Here is a 20310-nt window from a genome sequence, read left to right as displayed (position 1 = left end):
TTTTCTATGTCATGACAAAGCTTACCTTCAGGAAACATCAAAGTTTGCTGACTTTCAGTTGAAACACCAGAGTTTGCTAACATTCAGTTAAGCCACTTAAATTTAAAAACTGCCCAGTGGGAAGATGACTCTTTGAGTAGATCAAGGGAAAATATAACTAGATCTGTACAGGAAGAAGCTGTACAGGATGATCTACCTTCTCATCCGTACTATGAGTTGCAAACAATGTGTTGTACACAAGGAAAGAGACAAACTAGTACATTGTCAACTGTTGGTACCAAACCTTTCAAAAATTTAGCAATGAAATTAAAAAATACCCATGTACTAGGGGGAAAATCATGAAAGGGTATGATTTCTGTTGGCCAGGAATAATGAAAAATATTGAGACCTTCTGTGCTAGATGCCAGAAGACAGCCACATACCCAGGCTTTAAGTACCCTCTGATTTGAATGTCTGTCATAGAGATTTCATCTGCATGTATTGCTATACATTCTTGGGCCTTCAGTAAAATTCAGCAATGGGTTTCAATATATTTTATTTATTTTGGGCTATGGAACCCTGAAGCTATCACAATACTTACAGCTAATGCTGGAGCTACAGCAATGGAGATGTTCTTATTTTCTCCAGATAAGTGGTAATTAAGGAAATACACAGTAACCATGAGACTCCACTTACTTCCAAAGTAATGCATCAACTGTGCCAGCATGTTTAAATCAAAAAATTAAAAAGCCCAGTGTACAGTCCTTTAATGGATGGAGTAGTGGAGAACTTCAGCTGAAGGTCAAGGTCCATGCTGAAAAATGTTAACAAGGAAGATGGCAAAGACTGAGGCCCATTAATATCATACCTCCTGTCTGCCATTAGAAAAGTGCCATAAGCCTCTACAAGATTTAACCCCTTTGAAAAATTTAAAGACAGCAACCTTGTGGAAAATTTTCATCATGCTGTGCCAAGGTCAAAGGCCAGCGTAATGCAGGCTCCTTAATTAATGAATAAACTTTAGAACCTACGCAAATATCTAAAGAATTATTAAATAACTACTTTTAATTACTCTGCTTGACCTTGTATTGTTAATCTATTCCATGACGGTACAATACTATGAGTTACAAATGTAGTTTTTAATGACGGTCTACATTTTGTAGTTTGGAATGTATAGTTTCTTCCATGTGATGTCTGACCATTTGCAGCAACTCAACACTTATTAGTGCATGGTGTGCTAAGCGAAGGAGTCTACCTAACCAAAGACAGCTAACAAGAAAATAAGTTACGTTTTTTAAGTGTACCTCATATGAAAGAATCCTACACCCTTTAATTATTTATGTAAAATTCCTTTGAACACTATTGAGCATTGAAAGATCATCTTTTGAGTATGAATAAAACAAGAATTAAATTATCGGTCAAATATAGGTAGTGAGCAGTTTCACAAGAACTGATGCAAATCTAGTCAAAACATTTTTTCAGAACTTGTCCCACAATATGCATAGCTTTTACATTAATTACACAAGCTTTTTTCTTGAATGTTAAATTGGGAGTTTTGTATACACCTAAATCACTAATGCTAGATATTGCTATAGAAACTTGGGAAGAAGAGAAAACTCCATTTATGTGTCATAGAACACAATACCAGCGTACAAGACTGGTTGAAATTGGTGATGCCCATAGTCTGGGAACACAGCTACACAGCAAGAGGTGTATAATAGCACAGCAAGTGCCGGGAAATTTAAAGCTGAAGACTGGATGTTAGTTTTGGTACCTTAAGCAGAAAACAGAGTTTTGCCTAATTGTCTGAGTCATTTACTGACAGGAGGTTTTGAAGAAAAGGTAGTGTGCTATAACTGGTACCCAGGGAAATGACATAAGATGATACATCATATGTAGAGATAAAAAAAATCATAAAAATAAACAAGTGAAAATATTCTTGTGAATAGCTAGATATTGCTGGAAGTTTTCATTTTGTAGCAATAAAAGATTCCCTTATAGACCCAATCATGGGGGAGATATTCCTGCAAAGTAAAGTGGACAGTAGAACCAATGCTAATTTCATGCAGTTAAAGGAAACATTATGTTTAGAGCCTGCATTAGCATTTCCTGATTTTAGTAAACCATTTATAGTTTATACTGATGAATCAAAGGTAGGCTATGAAGCAGTGTTATTTATTATTTATTTTATTTTATTTTATTTATTTTACATTTGTTGACCTGGCTAGTCTAACTGGATATATGTCCATTTTCAGTAGAGGCCCGGGGAGATAAGCTCCAACCATCAGCAGTGACAAAAAAATATAAATATAATATATAGTAATAGCCAAGTGAATTACAATACATTAGCTACATAGGTGAGAACAAAAGTTTTACAGAGTAACTTAGTAGGTTTAAGCTAAGATTAAATACAGAGAACAAAAAACATAAAATTAAGGAAGTTTTTTTTTTTTTTTTTTTTTAGTACTACAGGTAGGTGAGGTAAAACAGTAGAGTAGAGAAGTATAGAGAGAGCAGGATATGAAAGAGATATCAGTCTGTGTTAGAGCAGGGACACATCCAGTGAGTTGTAACATATTCTTTCAGATGCTTTTTAAAAAGAATAGTGGAAGCAAGGGAGGAAAGTTCAGTAGGAAGCTGATTCTGGATTTTACCTACTGTATTGGTGAAAAGTGAGTCTCCAGCCTTGTTATTTGATTTAATTGTGGAAACTAAGAGCTTATTAGCTGAGCGTAGTATAGCAAGATTTTTGTAGGGTGAGATCAGGTTAGTGAGGATAGGGGTATTTTTAGGGTGGTAAAGGATCTTTTGGGTGATAACACTTTGTTGATAAAGTAGTTGGTTCTGTAGTTCTAGCCATCCCAGTTGTTTTAGGTTAAGACAGTGGTGAGTTCTAAAGGTGGTGCCAGTGGCAAATCTGGCAATGTTATTGTAACTGGTGGAAAGTTTGGTAAGGTTGTTTTGTGATAGATTGGTATATATTGCTGAAGCATAGAATAGGGTAGAGATAAAGTGGGTCTGGGCAATAGTTATTCTGGCTGTAGGGGAAAGGAAGGGTTTGATTCTGTAAAGAGTGCCTAGTTTTTGTTGACTGACTTTATAGTAAAGTTAATGTGGTCATCAAAACTAAGGTTATTATCAATTGTTACTCCTAGTAGACGGGTAGAAGTGTCTGGGGATATGTTAGTTGCATTGTTAGAGGTTATTGTAAAGTGCAGTTGAGGTGACTTATGAGTTGGAGCAAAGAGCAATAATCTTGTTTTCTTAGGGTTGAGGAGGAGGCAGTGTTGCATAAACCAATTTTCAACACTGTTAAATACTGTTAGGGTGAGTGACTGGAGAGAGGTTATGGACTTAGTTGAACAAATTAAAGTAGAGTCATCTGCATATTGTATGCAGGTGGCCTGAGGAATTTTGGTATGTAGGTCATTAATAAACAATGAGAAGAGTAGAGGTCCTAAAATAGAGTCTTGGGGTACTCCAGTGTTCACAGGAAGGGATTCTGATAGATTATTATCCCACAATACTGCTTGTTGCCTGTGTTCCAGATAGGATTTAAACCAATTTAATGCTTGTGAGTCAAGAGATTGGGCTTTTAGAATGTCTATAAGGATATTATGGTTGACCATATCAAAGGCTTTTGAAAGGTCAATAAATAATGCAGAAGAAAAAGTGTTATTGTTACAGTTTTTGTTTATGGAGTCAGAGAAGGATAGAAGGGCAGTTGTACTATGGAAATGCCTAAAACCATGTTGGCAGTTGGCAAGTAGATTGTTTTAGAGAAGGTGGTCAAGTAGTTGTCTGTGTATGCATTTTTCCATTATCTTAGCTATTGGAGACAGTAAGGCAATAGGCCGAAAGTTGGAGAGTTCAGTAGATGACCCACCTTTATGTAGAGGGATGATATGGGATATTTTCCACATGGAGGGGATTTTGCTTTCTAAAATTGTTCTATTTATAAGGATGGAGATAGGCTAGGCAATAGCTTTTGCTGTTATTTGCAGATATTCAGCTGGAAGACAGTCAGCAGAAAGCGTGCATGGTTTTAGTTTTTGAAGGAGTTTGCAAAAGAGTGATGTAGGTACCGGTTGTATTTGAAAGGTAGGAGATGGAGTCTTTGTAGTATTTAATGGGAATGTAGTAATAGGTGGTAAAGTATTGGCTAGGGTTCGAATGGCTTCAGTAAAGTAGTTATTAAAGGCATCAGGAATTTGGTTAGAGTTATTTTGGTTGAATTCTGTAGGGGCAGGAGTTTTAGAGTGTCCTGGCTGAAGCAGTTTGTTTATGCCAGACCAGAATTTTTATGGTTTTTGCTGATGATTTTGTTGGAGGTGAAGGTAATAGTCTTTTTTGTCTCTGAGAATATCTTTCTTGGTGGCATTTCTTAACTGTTTAAAGTAGAGGTGATTTGATGGCCATTTAGAGACTCTCCATTTGGCCCAAATTTTATTTCTGAGGAGGTTCTTTTGCCTAGTTTGTTTTGTGAGCCAGGGGGCAATTTTGGTCCTTATTCGGGAAGAACAATAGGGAGCGTGGTAATCTAGGATCTGAAGGAATCTAGTGTTAAAGTAGGTCAGTGTATCATCAAGTGGAAGATGAGACATAGGTGACCAGTCACATGCTTTCAGTTCATTTTGGAAGCTCTCCGGGTTAAAAAATTTTTTGAAACGTGAGGTTTTAAAATTATTAGTAGTTGGGCTATGGATTCTTTGTTTAATAATATAGGTTAGCATGTGGTCACTAACATCGTTAGGGTGGGTTCCTGGTTTATAAGTATCAAGGTGGCTCTTGATAAGGATCCAGTCTAGGGTGGTTTCCTTACTGCTTGGCTTATGGATTCTAGTAGGAGTGCTTATAATTTGTGAGAATCCGTAAAGATTTATATGATTGGGAGGATTAAGGGAGCTGCAGGAAGCCCAGTCTATATTAAAATCACCTAATACAATGGTTTCCTGAGGTAGGTGGGTAGTGAGGTAACTAAGTAAGTTTTCAAGAGTGTTGATATTATTTCCAGGGGGGAGATATGCGCAAATTAGATAGATAGATTTGGAGTTGTTGATTTGAAGTTTGGCACTAAGAGTTTCTGAATTGGTATCTGATGGTAGGACCACATTGAAGGGTGAAACTTGGAGTTCAGATTTATACAGAATGGCTATACCTCAACCCTTTTTGGTTTTATGGTCAAGTCTCAAGATATTATATCCAGGAGGGGTAATCTCCTGATCCAGAGTTTAGGGCTTTAGCCATGTCTCTGTAATACAGAGAATATCGAATGAGTGCACATCTAAGAGTGCATGTAGGTGGGTAATTTTATTGTTAATGCTACGGATGTTAAGGTGAGCTATTAGGAGGGAGTTAGAGGGTCTGTTTAAAGTAGTGACTGGAGGAGATAATAGATTGTGTAGGTTATTGGGAATGTCAGTATTGGGGCCTGGGTTAGGATGAATATCACCATCTAATAGGGGGTGTTGGTGAGGATATTGTATAAACTTAAGGATTTTGCAGAAATTGTTTGGGCATTTTTTATAGGGAAGTAAGTAACATGGGTAGCTCTATGGTATTTTGGTAATATATAGATAGAAGTGGAGGTTATGTTATTGTAGTTAAGGTTGTTTATGGGAGAAATGGGTAGAGTTTGCTGGTAGGGGTGGTGGTGTTCAGGAAGAGAGAAGTATTCATACAAGGTTAATCTGTATGGTATTGTGAGAGAAGTAAGAGTTGAAATTAAGAGTAGCAGGTTTGTGAGTATAGATTTGTGTGTTGGGGCCATTAGAATATGTAGCTAAGGAGTTTGGGTATATTGATGGTAGGAGTGTAGTAAGTAAACTACAGGTGGGAGAAAGGAGAAAGTGCTTTAAAGAGGAAGAGTAGGTAGAGGGAAGAGGTGTACTATTAAGTAAAGTAAAGTTGGCTATAAGAGAGAAGCTGTATACAATTAAGTAAAATAAAGGTGGCTGTAAGAGAGATGCTGTAGAGTATAAGTAAAACAGGAAGGGGTGGGGAGAGGTTAGGGAGTATTACAAGAAAAGCAATTATCTAATTAGGGCTTTGAAGAGGTTAGGGGTAGGGCTATTGAGTGGAGGTGGTGTGTGATAGGACAAAAAAAAAGAAGGGGTGTGGTTACAGAAGTATATGGCTAGGACCTCTGGGGGTGGGTGTAGGGTAGAGGAGCGGAGTGAACCCACAGGGTGAATGGAGAGGATTCAGACAGGTAACTGAGAAAGTCAGGGAGGAGAAAGAAAACGATCAGCAAACAGCTAACTCTAACCAAACCTCTCAACCAATAAGGGACAAATTTCAACAGAATCAGGGACAATTCAAGAAAAAATCAGGGACAATCAGGGACACTTTTAAAATATTAGTGCTATTAACTTGAAACATTGACAGAATCAGAGCATATGAATTAATACACATTTTCTGAAGTAAAAGATGTCTATAACTCATAATTATTGCCATTATTCATTAAGTGTAATTCACCACCTTTCCTCCAAAAGTCACTAGTTTTAGGAGGGATTAAGAAGGACAGAGCTAAAATTTCAGTCAAAATTGGGGACGTCCCTGAAAATCAGGGACAGTTGAGAGGTATGCTAACTACTTGGTGCCTTAGTTGGGAAGGATAGGCAAAGAAAGGAGGAACCAATATAGAGAAAGTAAGTGGTTGCTAACAGCAAAGCTAGTGGAAAGAAGAAGCTAAAGTGGAAAGATAGGGCAGGAGAGAAATCCTCAATCCAGGGACAGAACTTTTATTTCAAAGGAAAAAAATCAGGGAAGGTTAGATGTCTAAGGGGCTATCCTAGTTTAGTCTGCCATCTAGTGGTCAGATATTGTAATGCAACAATCGCAAGGGAGCAGAGATAAGTGCTACTGTAGATAAATTATAGGAAACAGCACAAGAATAAGAAATGAGAAAACATATGTATAAGTATTTAGGGAATAGAGAGGGGAGTATGGCTGCTGGGTATCCTGGCTAGGTAGCGTATCATACATGCACCAGATTTTAAGCAAGTGTTGAAAATTACTACTCTGTTAGATAACACATAATAGTTATTTTAAACTTTTGATGGGGAGGAACATCTATAATCTTTCATAGTCCAAACTCGGTAAGAAGGCAGAAGATAAGTATTTGGTTACTGGAATAGAATGAATAACTATTAAGCTGGTGCTTATCACCATAAAATACTGTCTACTACTGCTGTGTCAGAATGGCTGAGTGGTCTATGGTGCCATACAAAAGCATTAAACTCCTTCCATGGTCAATGAGTATTCTTTACTCCAGATGGAGGCATGAGTCCAAGTTTGACTTTTGAATCAGGCATTTGGCACAGAAGGTTAAGTCTGTAAGCTGGAATTACTGCAGTACAGAGTTTGATTCCTTCCACCCTCATTTGCCTCTGTATAACCTTGAGCATGTCACTTAAACAGACAATGCTTAGGAACAACTGGTAATTTGACTAGGATCCTTAACAGGCTTCTGAACTGCAAGTCTGGTATCTATCTATGATCTACAGAAGAAATTCAAATTTGCAACAGAATATGCCTTTCTTTATGACTACATCTGCAACAAGATAGGAACATGACATTACGCAGGTAAGCCTAATCGCTGCAGCAGTTCAAATTCAAAGTTCAGCAATGGCAGGCTTAGCACATTACATTGTAACTGTCCTATTGTGGTATAGAGGCTGTCCAATGGCCATGAAACCAACAGATTCAAGTTGAGGTGTCAATTGCAGTATAGTCTGACAGATCTCATCAAATGACAAATGGATAAGTTAATAATACCAACATTTTATAGTGGATATGGTATAATTGCACACTGTTTCTTTAACGTAGTTGAACATGTTATTTTATGTGCAACAACTCGGCCCGTAAAAAATCTACTGCCAATCATTAGCGGACCAGAGTTCCGCTGTGGCGACCCCTAACCGGGAAAAGCCGAAGGACACAACAACAACTAGAGCATAATGAAACAAAGCCGTATAAAAAGAAGGCTGTGGAAAGCCACTTTTAGAGGAGTTTTTTTGCCCTTTGAGAAGTGGATTTGATGTCTAGGGTAGTGGTACTGGAAGTGAAATTGCAGAATAAAGTGGAAGATGACACCAGAAATATACCCCTAAACTTTACTTCATTATGAGGAATGCCCCTCAGTTTTATTCTCAAAAATACCACCCAGCACATTGTTTCTCATTGGAAGGGTCTTCTTCACTTTTAAGAATTTTATTTAACAAATATTAATGGAAAATAATAATGAATTATATTAGTTAATCTACAAAACTTTTTCTAAGTATTCACGGACTTTAACCCTGATATGATCTTCCTATTTAAAGCTGTTAATAAGTGCTTGGGGTTTTGCCCATTTGGACCATGTTATGAGAACTAGGTTTCCACATTTTTGAGATGGAAGGTTGAGAGCAATAACATGGGGTTATAGGATCATAGGAGATTACTAAGCTATCGACCCAGAGGTCAGGTTAAGCCTAGTGGTTTCAACCCAATGTAATAATGTAGCAGTACTACTCATTTAAGCCTAGCTATTTCAACCCAATGTAATACAGTAGCAGTAATAGTTAATACCCAAGATTGCATTTAGTGATAACTACCCATGCCCAGAAGAGCTGTGAGTTCTATCCCCGGAAAGAATTTATGGTGCCCCCTCCACTCATCCAGGTTCCTCTTGAACAGTGTCATAGAAGTGCGCTGTTTCACATGAATTGCTAGCCTGTTCCAAAGGTCCAAAGACATGACAGTCATAGGGAGATAAATCTGTACCTCCAGCATGTCCTACACAAGTTGCAGGCCATAATTAAGTCCCTGGAATGGGTGGCCCTAGACCCATTTGATTTACGGATATGCAGTGAGTTCATTAGGTATGGGACTTGGGTTGCTCCGTAAGCCAAGCATAAGTCTCACAAGGAATAAAATAGCATTTGTTCCTATTAAGTGAGTCCTGAACTACTTCAAAAGAGAAAGTGAGAGACAAAGAGAGAGAGAGAGACAAAGAGAGAGAGAGATACACTTACTAACATATGCTATAATCCATCAGAATGGAACTGTTTCTAGGTACTTGCTTTGAACTTGTTACTAGCTCTGGGACTTGTAAGTTCATAGGCAGTTACTAAGCTTGCAATCAAGCAGATCATTGGAGAGTTTAGTCCACTTTTCTAAATGCTCCAGAGCACTGTCTGCTTAAGTGTCATGCTCATTGTCACAGAACAGGTTTGTGGGGACTAAAGGAATCAAACCATGGAATGCACAAGTAGCTTATAGCCTTAATCCTCTGCACTAACTGCCACATTTTGTTTGAGAAAAACCTGCATACACACACACACACACACACACACACACACACACACACACACACACACACACACACACACACACACACACACAGACACGCATTATGCAAGGCGTGTATGTATGTTTGTGTGTGTGTGTGTGTGTGTGTGTGTGTGTGTGTGTGTGTGTGTGTGTGCAGAGCTGTGCTTTTTGACATTTATTTGTGAACACTCTGTGGTCAACAGAACAGATGGTTCTCAAATATGTGAGATCGGCAATCCTCTGGATTGGATAATAAACCCCCTCCTTGGCAATCCTGTGATTTTAGAGTTAGTATATACACTTATAATTAAATATAATTAGCAGGGAGTGTTAGGGGTGCAGAAGAGCTTTTACATGGAGCCAGGTTGTGACTCACAGTATGCATTTTTAGGGTGTTGATTTTTTTTTTGATTTTTTTGGAGTTGATATTATTAGTGTCAATCTGCTGAAGTTTAGCTTAACTTCATTAGATCCATACATCTCTCTATCTAGCTATCTATATTTGTGTGTATGCATTTCTACATATACAACTACATACATATATATATATATATATATATATATATATATATATATATATATATATATATATATATATATATATATATATCCCTATCAGATGATCGAGTTTTCAGAAACCGAAATTCATATGGTCGGGACCATATGATTGATTTTTGGAGAACTGGAACATTAAAAAAAAAAAAAAATCTACTTTATTATTTTTTTGAAGGGGGCAAACCTCCCTGCACCCTCACATCCTCTGCAAATTATTTATGTCATCTCTGAGTAGACTGGTTTTGTTAATATGAAATTTGATCTTTTAGGAAAGATCTTTTGTGCTTCAGAGATATGGGCATTCAGTCTAACACCATACATCCATACATATCTATTTATCTATCTATCTATCTATCTATCTATCTATCTATCTATCTATCTATCTGTCTGTCTGTCTGTGTGTGTGTGTGTGTGTGTGTGTGTGTGTGTGTGTGTGTGTGTGTGTGTGTGTGTCTGTGTACTGAATGCTATATAATATAAGATGTATTGTGCCCCAGAATTCAGACCAATTTTTGTTTTTGTGGCTTGTAATAGAGTAACACTCACATGTCATTCTTGGGTAAAATTTCCATTACCAGGAGTTAGTTCAGTCTATCATAATTCTTTTCAATAGGATTCAGTCTCACATTTCTAACTTTCCAAACACTAGCTCTCCCTGAAGTCCAGTCTCTTGTTTGACCTCACAGTTCAACCTCCTGTCAGTCCTTACCCTTCATTCAAATTCTTATACAGCCAGGTTTCTGACTGCTTTTGCCTGTCTGACTCTTTCCACTCCCTTTACTTTGGCTTCTTCCATGGTTCAAAGCCCTTACCGCCCCCCAAAAAATAGCAGTGAACCAAGTTGTAGTGAGTTGACAGTGTGCAACCAACTTGCAATTCTAAAAAAAATGTTCAGAAAAACTGGAAATAGCTGTGAGCCTTCACAATAGTACCCTAGCAGATGGGGAAATATTTATTTAAGCTTGAGAGTAATTCAAATCAGGCAACAAATAAGTTCACATGTGTTTACTAGGCTAATGACCGCAAGAGCCTTTTTAAGCCTAGCCATGCATTACAAATTTCTGACAAGTGCTAGTATCCTTGATAAGTGTAAGAAGGGACTTGGGAGGTGAAACATTTACAAGGAGGGGCCTGAGAGATGAACCATTTATATGTTGTCAATGTCCAGTAGAGACACAGGTACTAAACCAGGCATGAATTTCCTGTTCCCTGTCCAGTTTTCCAAGTTACACCTAAATTGGTTAGGGAGGAGGTGTGCTTCACATGGATGTGGAGCCTGTTCCAGAGAAGAGATAGTCTCTGGGATACATACCTGTCTTTCCAGCAGGTCGTATTTATAACACAGGCAATGTTTAAGTCTTTAGAACAAGTAATTCTGACAGTGTTTGTTGTGCAGATATGCAGGAGACCCATTAGGGTGGGGACTGACATTGCCTGGTATGTTAGGCATACATTTCCGCTCAACAGCCTGTAGGAGACAGAATACAGGATTCAGGCTCTACGGCAGTCTGCAGAGGACATGTTACTTTCCCCCTGTATTCTTATAGTGAACAACCTCTGTGGATGTCCAAAATGTTGGATGTGCCTAGTTAGGTAAATGCTAAAGAGGGCATTGTAGTCAATGTTAGGTCTGATGAAGGCTGAATACATTGGAACAATGATCTCCTTAGACCTAGATGCCATACCTTTGTTAATAAGTTGCACAACATAGAATGACAGAATTATTGCCTCACTGCTGTTGCCACATGATGGTCAAAGGCTAGATTACTGTCTATGTGTACCCTCAAGTCCTTTACTACTGACTCGACTCATAGGGTGACTTGTCAATACGATAGTTCAATGGACGGATGACTTCCTGAAGGATACTATTATGCATTTCTTGGCATTTAGATTTAGTCCATGGTTCTGACACAGGTTATTTGTCTGTGTCAGCCCTAACTGGAGAACATTATTGTCAGTGGGGAATTCTATGACTGCTCCTAATTTGCAATCATCTGGAAATTTGGACAGCCAGAGACACATAACATTAGCATTGGCTTTAAAGAAGTAAATGCAAAACAGGAGCAATCCCAGGACCAGTCTCTGATGGACTCTGTTTGTCACTGGCCTCTTGGTAAATGTGGACTCCCCAATTCTAATTTCCTGAGTCCTGTCTGTGAGTCAGCTGGCTATCCACCAGGGGCATGAAGTTATGGCCATAAGTGAAGAATGACTTGTAGTTGTCCTTGGCTGGGAAGGTCAAATTACCTCAGATTTGTCTTTCTTAGACTTTATTTTTCTTTTGAGTTGTTTGTTTAGTTTGGTGTGAGTACTTTTATGTTCATGGATGCTACACCTCCTAATTTTTGCCATGATTTTCTTCCTTCTGTTATAGAGCCTATTGATGTTGTAATTCCAAAAGGATGGCTTGTTTTTTGAGCTAGTTCTGAACTATTTCCTGGTAGATACAGTTTCCTCTTTGCAGCTATTAACATACTTGTATAGGGTTTCTGTGAACAGTTATGTGTAGACAGCAGTGTTCTCAGGGTTTATGGGGGCGTGACATTTTGTCAGGTTATCACTTAATAGTAAGAAGTTAGTCCCAAAGTAGTTCCTGAACATGCCAAGGTTAGCTGGGGCTCCAGGGTTTATTTTTACCCAAAGCAGATTGTTTTATGCTCTGCCTTACCAGAGAGGACATTACACTAGGGGTTGTGCAGCACTCTCCTATATTAGTGAGGACCAGATTCAGCATGTTTGTCCCCCCATTCAGTGTATTGACAATCTGGTCAAGAGAGTTTGTGTTTACAAAATCCAGGAATCTCTGAGCCTGAACATTTGATGTTGCACATGGTTTCTAATTAATAATAGGGTAATTAAAGTCACCCCTAAATATGGTTTTGGGTTGGATGATGATTGTTTCCATTATGCTTAAATGCATGTTACGTATTTCCTTTGTCATAGAGAGGACATGTAGCTTGGAAGTGGCATGGGATTTTTCCCATGTTGATCTAAACATGGAGGTGCTCAAATGTATCATCCTGTTTGACCAGCTTTGAGATATAGTTAGTTTATATGTAAAGCGAGACACCTCCATCTTTAGTACCCATCTGTGTAGAAGCTGGTCTAAATGTATGGAAGGCATTACAGCCTTCCACTTCTGGTGCGTTTTCTGCAGCTTAAGACCATGTGAGTGACTGCACAGACGTCAGCCTTCTTTAGGGTGAAGAGAGCTTGTAGGGAGTGGAGTATCTTGACCAGACTCCTGGCATTTAGATTTTCTTGATTTTGATTTGCTATGTCAGAAATAATTTCAGTTTGGCATAGCCTAAAAGTATATCTATTTATTTATATTTTGGTCACCTGGGTAGACACGACCACTGAATGACCAAATGCAGGCTCAGCACAGATTTGAATCACATTCTAATAATGAAAAGTAACAAACAACAAATATCAATAGAAGCATGATAAATCAGATATTGTAATAAGTAAAAGCAACAATCAAGAAATAGCAATAGTAGCATAATAGAACAGATACTTGACTTGGCATGAATGCAAAAGAAATGTAAAAGATATGAAAAGAAGTTGAAGCATAGGGAAAGACTGATAGTTACACTTGCCATGGGGTTTTACAGGATGGTGTTACTGATCTCTAACAACACAATCTAGAAGGAGAAGCAATGCCTATAAACTAACAAGTATGTAATAGATAGTAAGCCATGGACTTTAGGGAAACAGTACAGAGCAGGACGTAATCAGAAAGAAAGAAAGAAAGAAAGAAAGAAAGAAAGAAAGAGGTGTTAATCCACACAGGCAAATTTATAAGTAAGTAATGCCCCCAATTTCCTGGTGTTTGCATTTGTGTTGACCAATTAGGGACTCTTCAAATTCTGACCTGAACGTGGGGTAACTTATTTGGTAAGTAAGGTCACATGGCAAGAGATTTACACAGTTTAGGGTCAAGATAAGAAAAGCTATGGTCTGCAGGATGCAGTTTTATGGGAAGGGTTTGGAATAAAGGACCATCAATAGATTGGCTTCTAAGATTGTGGGCTAAGCTGGCTATGAGAGGAAAAGGGGGGTCTTGATGGCATAATTTGAAAAGTAGAGAACCAAGTAGGTGGTTTCCTGTGGCTCTTAAGGGGAGCCATTTTGCTTTATCTAAAGTGAGGTATAGTTTTCATTCCAAGTTGAATTTGCAATGAAACAGCAAATTTTATTTAATAAAGTCTACAGGGCCATTTTAATTTTGTTTGAAGTGGCAATAAATAAATATTCAAGTAGAACAAGTAGGACATCTATGCCTATGGCTTCTCTGGTAGGGGTCGAGAGGTGATATGAGATTTTCTCATCCCAGACTAAGAGGTAGTTGATTTTGGATCACATTTTTAGAATATGTTTCTGATAGCTGATAGACAGGTCCAGCAAAATTCATAGGTAACTAAAGGAGGTAGCAGTTTCAATAAAAGAGTTAATTGTTGTCAAAAGTGTTCAGAGAAAAAGGGGACAGTAGAAAGTATTTTCTTAGTACCAAAGAGCATACATTTCATTCTCATAAATATAGAAGATTTTGTTGATGGACCACCTTTTTAGAGTCAGGAGATCATCTTGAAGTTCTGTTTGAATGGCTTGATGGGAGAAATGGAATGGAATACAAATTAACATATCTGCAAAGTTCAAACACAAGGTGAGATGATGGGCTGGCACAAAACATAACAAAAAGTTGAAAGTGGTGTGAATGAATTGATAAATAAGTAAGAAAGGCTGCAAAAGCAAAATTATAATGTGAAATATATACTGCAGTAAATGAAAATGTAAAGGTACAGAGACTGAGAATAAAACTAACGTCTTTAAGTAAATGAAGGTGCTTTCTTATTAAAAGAAAGCTCTTTGGCACTGATCATATGACTATTAGGAAAAGGAATACTAGAGATGATCAGGTAATTAGTAACTTGCATAATGAAAGTGAGGGTATGTCAGTTTTATCTCAGCATGACTATGTTCTACTGCAAACGGAAGGAAATGCCCTGTGGCAAATGATATATAGAGAGCTGGTAGAGCATAAGGAAAGTGGCTCCAATATAAGCAGGAGTCACAAGAAGACATAACAAATATGACTGGAATATCAGTGCTGAGCAGAAGCTGTCAGATGAAAGCTAGACTGACCATGGAAAAGTATAACCATAAGGTGTAGCAGTCTGCAGAAAGAGCAACCAGAATGTGAAGTGGATGAGATGAACCAAAAAATGGTGATGGTCTAAGAACGATGCAAAAGGGATGTGGAAAGGCAGCAAAGTGAGATGAAAAGATGTCAGCAGACACATAGATCTGACTGAATAAAGAAAATGGTCAAATGTTATGGAGGTCTTTCTTCTGCCTATCCCCTTTAAGGAGAGCAAGACCTGAGGTGGGCATCATATGTGATTAGGAGAGAGGATTTATGATATGCAAGGAAGGAAATATCCTAATTCATTGGAGACAGTGAAATGCTGAGGGCATTCCCTGACATGAGTCCACCTCATTCATGCCTGCCTTTTGCTGACTGAAGATATTGTGCCTGCAGCCAAGGACATGCCAAGGACATGCGTCTAGCCTCCACTAGTTTCTGCCTCAGCTGCATGAAATTATTCAAGGAAGACTTCAGAATGGGCAGTCTGCATTAATGAGCTCTCTCTCACCCCTATGCCAGACTCCTCCACCTCCTGATAATTTGTATTTACTTATTTATTTGTTTGTTTACAGTTAATGTTTCATCTATATTTCTCTTCAACTATTTTTACAACATGACTGGGCAGGTTATCAGATCGTTTTTTATATCCTTAACCCAGTCTCTCTATGGAGCACATACAGAATTAAAGATGAAAACATTTTATTCCCCCTACTAACTCAAAACCTCTGGTAGTCAGGCTATTCATATTTCTCTGGCTACTTAATGTATTGTGAATGCAGAGATGAAGTGGTAATAAACTGTCAGCAATACAGAATGATACGCATAGATATTTAACCATATAAATGCAGATTTAAAGGGCAAATTATATATTTCCACCTCGATAAGACATATTATTTCATTAGCATTTGCACTGTACATAAATTTATTCTGTTAACTTAGAAGGCTTTGTTTATTTTCTATCTGTCCATTTGAATGATAAGGCCTTAGCTTCTCAATTATGTCATGGGAAGTTTTGGCCAGGATTCTGCAAACAATAACATACCGTCTGTAAGCAAAGAAAAAGTTTGACAGATGTCTGATACTTGTGCAGTGCCATCAGTACTTTAACATCTCATGCATTCACTGGCATGCAGAGCATATTTATGAAATGTATTAGCCTGTTTACAGTGGTGGTGCTGTGGTAGCATTGTCACCTCACAGTAAGACGCTGTCCGGTTTGATTCTCAGTTAGAGCGTCTTCTGCGTGGAAACATGTGTGAATGGGCGTACCTTCATTGAAGGTTGTGCATCAGGGCTGGTAACTTGGCACGTAAAGTCAACTACCAATCATTAGCGGACTGGAGTTCCGCTGTGGCGACCCCTAACTGGGAAAAGCTGAAAGGTACAACATTAGCCTGTTTACTGCTACAGATGTGAGGGTGTCTGGGTATTGTAGCAATAATAACACGTGTAATTAGTTTACCCATTTTCAAGTCAACTGCAAACTATAGAGCACCTCAGATAAAAAGGATAAATCTGAAGGATACAATCTAAGCAATTATGGAACTAGGATAGAGGCATGTGGGACACGGTGATTATAACCTTTCATATGTCAGATTGCAGAATGTCATGGCATGCAGGTTGCTTTTCTAAGATGCTTGGAGAAGTCATCCTTAACAGCAAAATAAAACACACAAACATCTGCTTTGTGTACCAGAGCTAGTATAATGCCTCAATGTATTCTAGGAGGGAGGGATTTCCAAATTAATCATTTTTTCAATCTGCTTAAAAATACATCTCATGCTCTGTAAGAAACATACATACATACAAAATATTTCAAGCATAGGCACTAATATCATTCTAGCCTGCCAATATAACAAAAGTTAACCGAGTAAGAAATAAATGTCTGAGCCACCAGGCTAAAAATCAGTTACTTTAATAAAACAATAAAATGTAATACAGTGAGTAAGCACTTTTGGGATGTAATCCCTTCATCAGACATCACTCCAAACTACACAAAGATATTTAAACGATAAGGAACCAATCACATCTCAGTAGTGGGGCCTTCGCCCTTTTAACACAGGTTTTATAGGGAACACACCATTCACACCTGGGCTTCTATCTGCCCTAAGCTCATTGATCACCTTGTCTCATTCAGGTCTGTCAAATGTGTTAAATCCCCACCCCTTGCATTCATTTTTACAATTTGTAAGGCTAAAAAAGTAAAGGTGTGACCCACATTGCTTTTAATATGTTGATATAAAGCATTATGTATATTCTGTGCAAGTATAGATGACAAATGCTGCAGTATTATTTTTTTCAAATGACAGTTCATTTTAACTACATAAAATGAGTCACAGTCTTTATACTTAGCTAAATATATCACATTCTTTGTTTGACAATCCACATAAAATCTCATTTTGTAGCATTTCCCAGTCAATGGATGAATAAATGTAGTACCATTCATTATAGTGGAACAAGCCTTACAATGTCTGCAGGGGAAGGTACATTGTCGAATGGAATTAAGGTCATTGTTCATACCTAGACCCCTTTCTGTACATAATATATCCTTCAAATTCTTGTTACATTTAAATGTGAAGGAGGGTCCATCCCCTACCACACTTGTAAGTTTATCATCATTTAAAAAAATCTTCCAGTTTTTCCATATATCACATATTCCACTTATGTCAGCACTATATTTTAACATTATCCATTATTTATTTTTAGTTCTAGCAGCATTCTCAATTGCCCTTGCTGTCTTTCTTCCAGAGTACCAAGGGGTGATCCTCATGCACCTATCTTTTTTACTAGTACCAATCCCTTGTTCCACCTTGGCTTCTTTATAACACCTGGACCTAAAACATGCTGTTAAGGAGTCTATTTCATGTTCAAACACTGTGCCCTCAGTACACAGTCTAGATAACCTGTATGTTTGTCCTTAATAACATTGTCAGAAACATGCCATGGATGCATGCTATCAAAGGATAAGAGGCTGTTCTTCCATAGGTTCATAGGTTCATACTAGGCTATCTGCCCTAGGGCATTTATAAGCCTAGCCAGAGTGTGTGTGGCTTTCACCACCCCTTAGGATGAGAATACTATACCCATTAGTTTGCTGTGCCTCTGTCCAGCAGTGACACAGAGATGATTCCCGGGGTAAACCTACGATCTCCCATCCACTCGTCAAGATTTCTCTTGAACAGAGTCAGTGAGGGGCTCTGCCTCACATGGACTGGGATTCTGTTCCATAGTGTAGGGAGTCTCTGGGTGATGAATCTGTCCCTCAAGCACGTCCTATTTATATCCATGTTGAGGTTTAAATCTCTTGCTCTCGTGGCTCTGGTGGATTTGGATTTTTTGAGGTGGAGCATGCCCATTAATTCCGGGTTGGACATTGCCTTGTATGTCAGGCACAGATCACCTCTGAGCAGAAGGTATGTGACTGAATAGAGCTGGAGTTTCTTCAGTCGGGCATCGTATGACATATGTTTGAGCCCCTTTATCCTTTTGGTGAGGAACTTTTGGGGTCTTTCCAACTGCTGCAGGTGTCGGGTAAGGTACATTCCGAATGGGGCGTTGTACTCAATCATTGGTCTGATAAGTGAAGAGTACAGGGGTACAATGACCTCTCCTGATCTGCATGTGAATCCCTTCATGATCAGGTGGGCAATGTAGAAGGTCTTCCTAACCACTTTGGCAATGTGAGTGTCAAAAGAGAGGTTACTGTCAACTTGGGTCCCCAGGTCCCTGATAACTTCTTTCGTGTTTAATGGATTACCACCTATGTGGTAATTAAAGGGTTACCTTGTTTTTCCCAAAGGGTATGATTATATATTTTTTGGCATTTAGCTTAAGGCCATGGCTCTGGCACCAGTTATCCATTTCTATGAGACCTCTCTGGAGGATGTCTGTGTCTGATGAAGTGTCAATTATGGTGCCCAGTTTGCAGTCATCTGCAAATGTTGTCAGCCACAATCCCCCTATGTTTGCCTGCACTTCAGAAAAATAAATGACGAACAAGAGCGGGCCCAGGACCGAGCCCTGTGGGACACCGCCGTGACCGCTTAGAGTCTGACATGGCACCAGCAACTCTAACCCTGTGGGTTCTGTCCTTGAGCCAGTTTGCAACCCATCTTGTGACATATGGGTTTACATCTAAGCTGGTGAGCTTTTCTATGATGCCCGAGTGGGGTATTGTGTCGAACGCTTTTGCTAGGTCAAGGTAGGCTGTGTGAACTGCCTTACCCTCATCAATGGCCTTAGTGACTGTTTCGAAAAAGTCGACCAAGTTCAAGAGGCAGGATCTGCCCTTGACAAAGCCAAATTGGGTAGGATCCAGTGTCTGTAGGTCCCCAATGTCGTTATTTATGAGTTCCATTATGATCCTCTCCATAGCTTTGCAGACAAGGCTCATCAAGCTTATGGGGCGATAATTTCCAGGGTCCGTAGAAGCACTGCCTTTGTGGAGTGGGACCACAGTTGCCGTACACCATTCTTTGGGTACGTATCCTGTAGTAAGGCTAAGATTAAACAGCAGCCTTATGTGTGGGTTTAGTTCCTCATTGAGTTTGTGTAGCACACAGCTGGGGACACCGTCCGGTCCCATTGATGCTGTGTTTTTTGCTTTAGAGAGAGCAGCTCTCACCTGGGCATCTGAGATGTTTGGGAGGCTAGACTCTGGTGGGATAGATATTTCTCCTTTGGGGAGGAGGGAGAAATTTGCACTGAACCTGTCTGCCAGTATGTTGGCAATGTCTGTGGGTTCAGTGATTTTTTTATCATTTTGGACTAATTCTGAGCATATCTGGGAGTTTCCACCCAGGTTTCTAACATAGCTAAAGAAGGCCTTATGATTGTCTTTTGTGTCATTAGCGATTTTTCTCTCAGCCTCTTCCAGCAGGTTTTTCTAAATATAAATGTCTGTATATTGTAGGCCTCATCCTTCCTTAGTCATGCATCTAAAAAATCTATTTCACAGTATGAAGAATATACTCTGAACCGCAGGAAATCCATTGTAGATTCCAAGTAGCCTATAAACTTAGATAATTCAGTTTGTGTGCCATTCCAAAGAATGAACACATCATCCATAAATCATGCAAAGTATAACAGCTGACTTTGCCAATTATGTGGTGTATTGAAAATAACAGCTTCTTCCCAGTAAGCTAATACTATATTGGCATAGGAGTTCACACATGGGGTGTCCATGGCGACTCCTTTAATCTGCCTATAAAAATGGCCATTGTACATAAAAACATTGTTGTCTAAAATCACTTGTAACTACCTACAAATCACACTTATCATTTTACCATCATATAGACTGTTTTGCTTCAAAA

The sequence above is a fragment of the Protopterus annectens genome, chromosome 5.part1, assembly GCF_019279795.1.
Source record: "Protopterus annectens isolate FY-2018-M chromosome 5.part1, PAN1.0, whole genome shotgun sequence".
Lineage (NCBI taxonomy): Eukaryota > Metazoa > Chordata > Ceratodontiformes > Protopteridae > Protopterus > Protopterus annectens.
Note: the sequence above shows the minus strand (reverse complement) of the source record.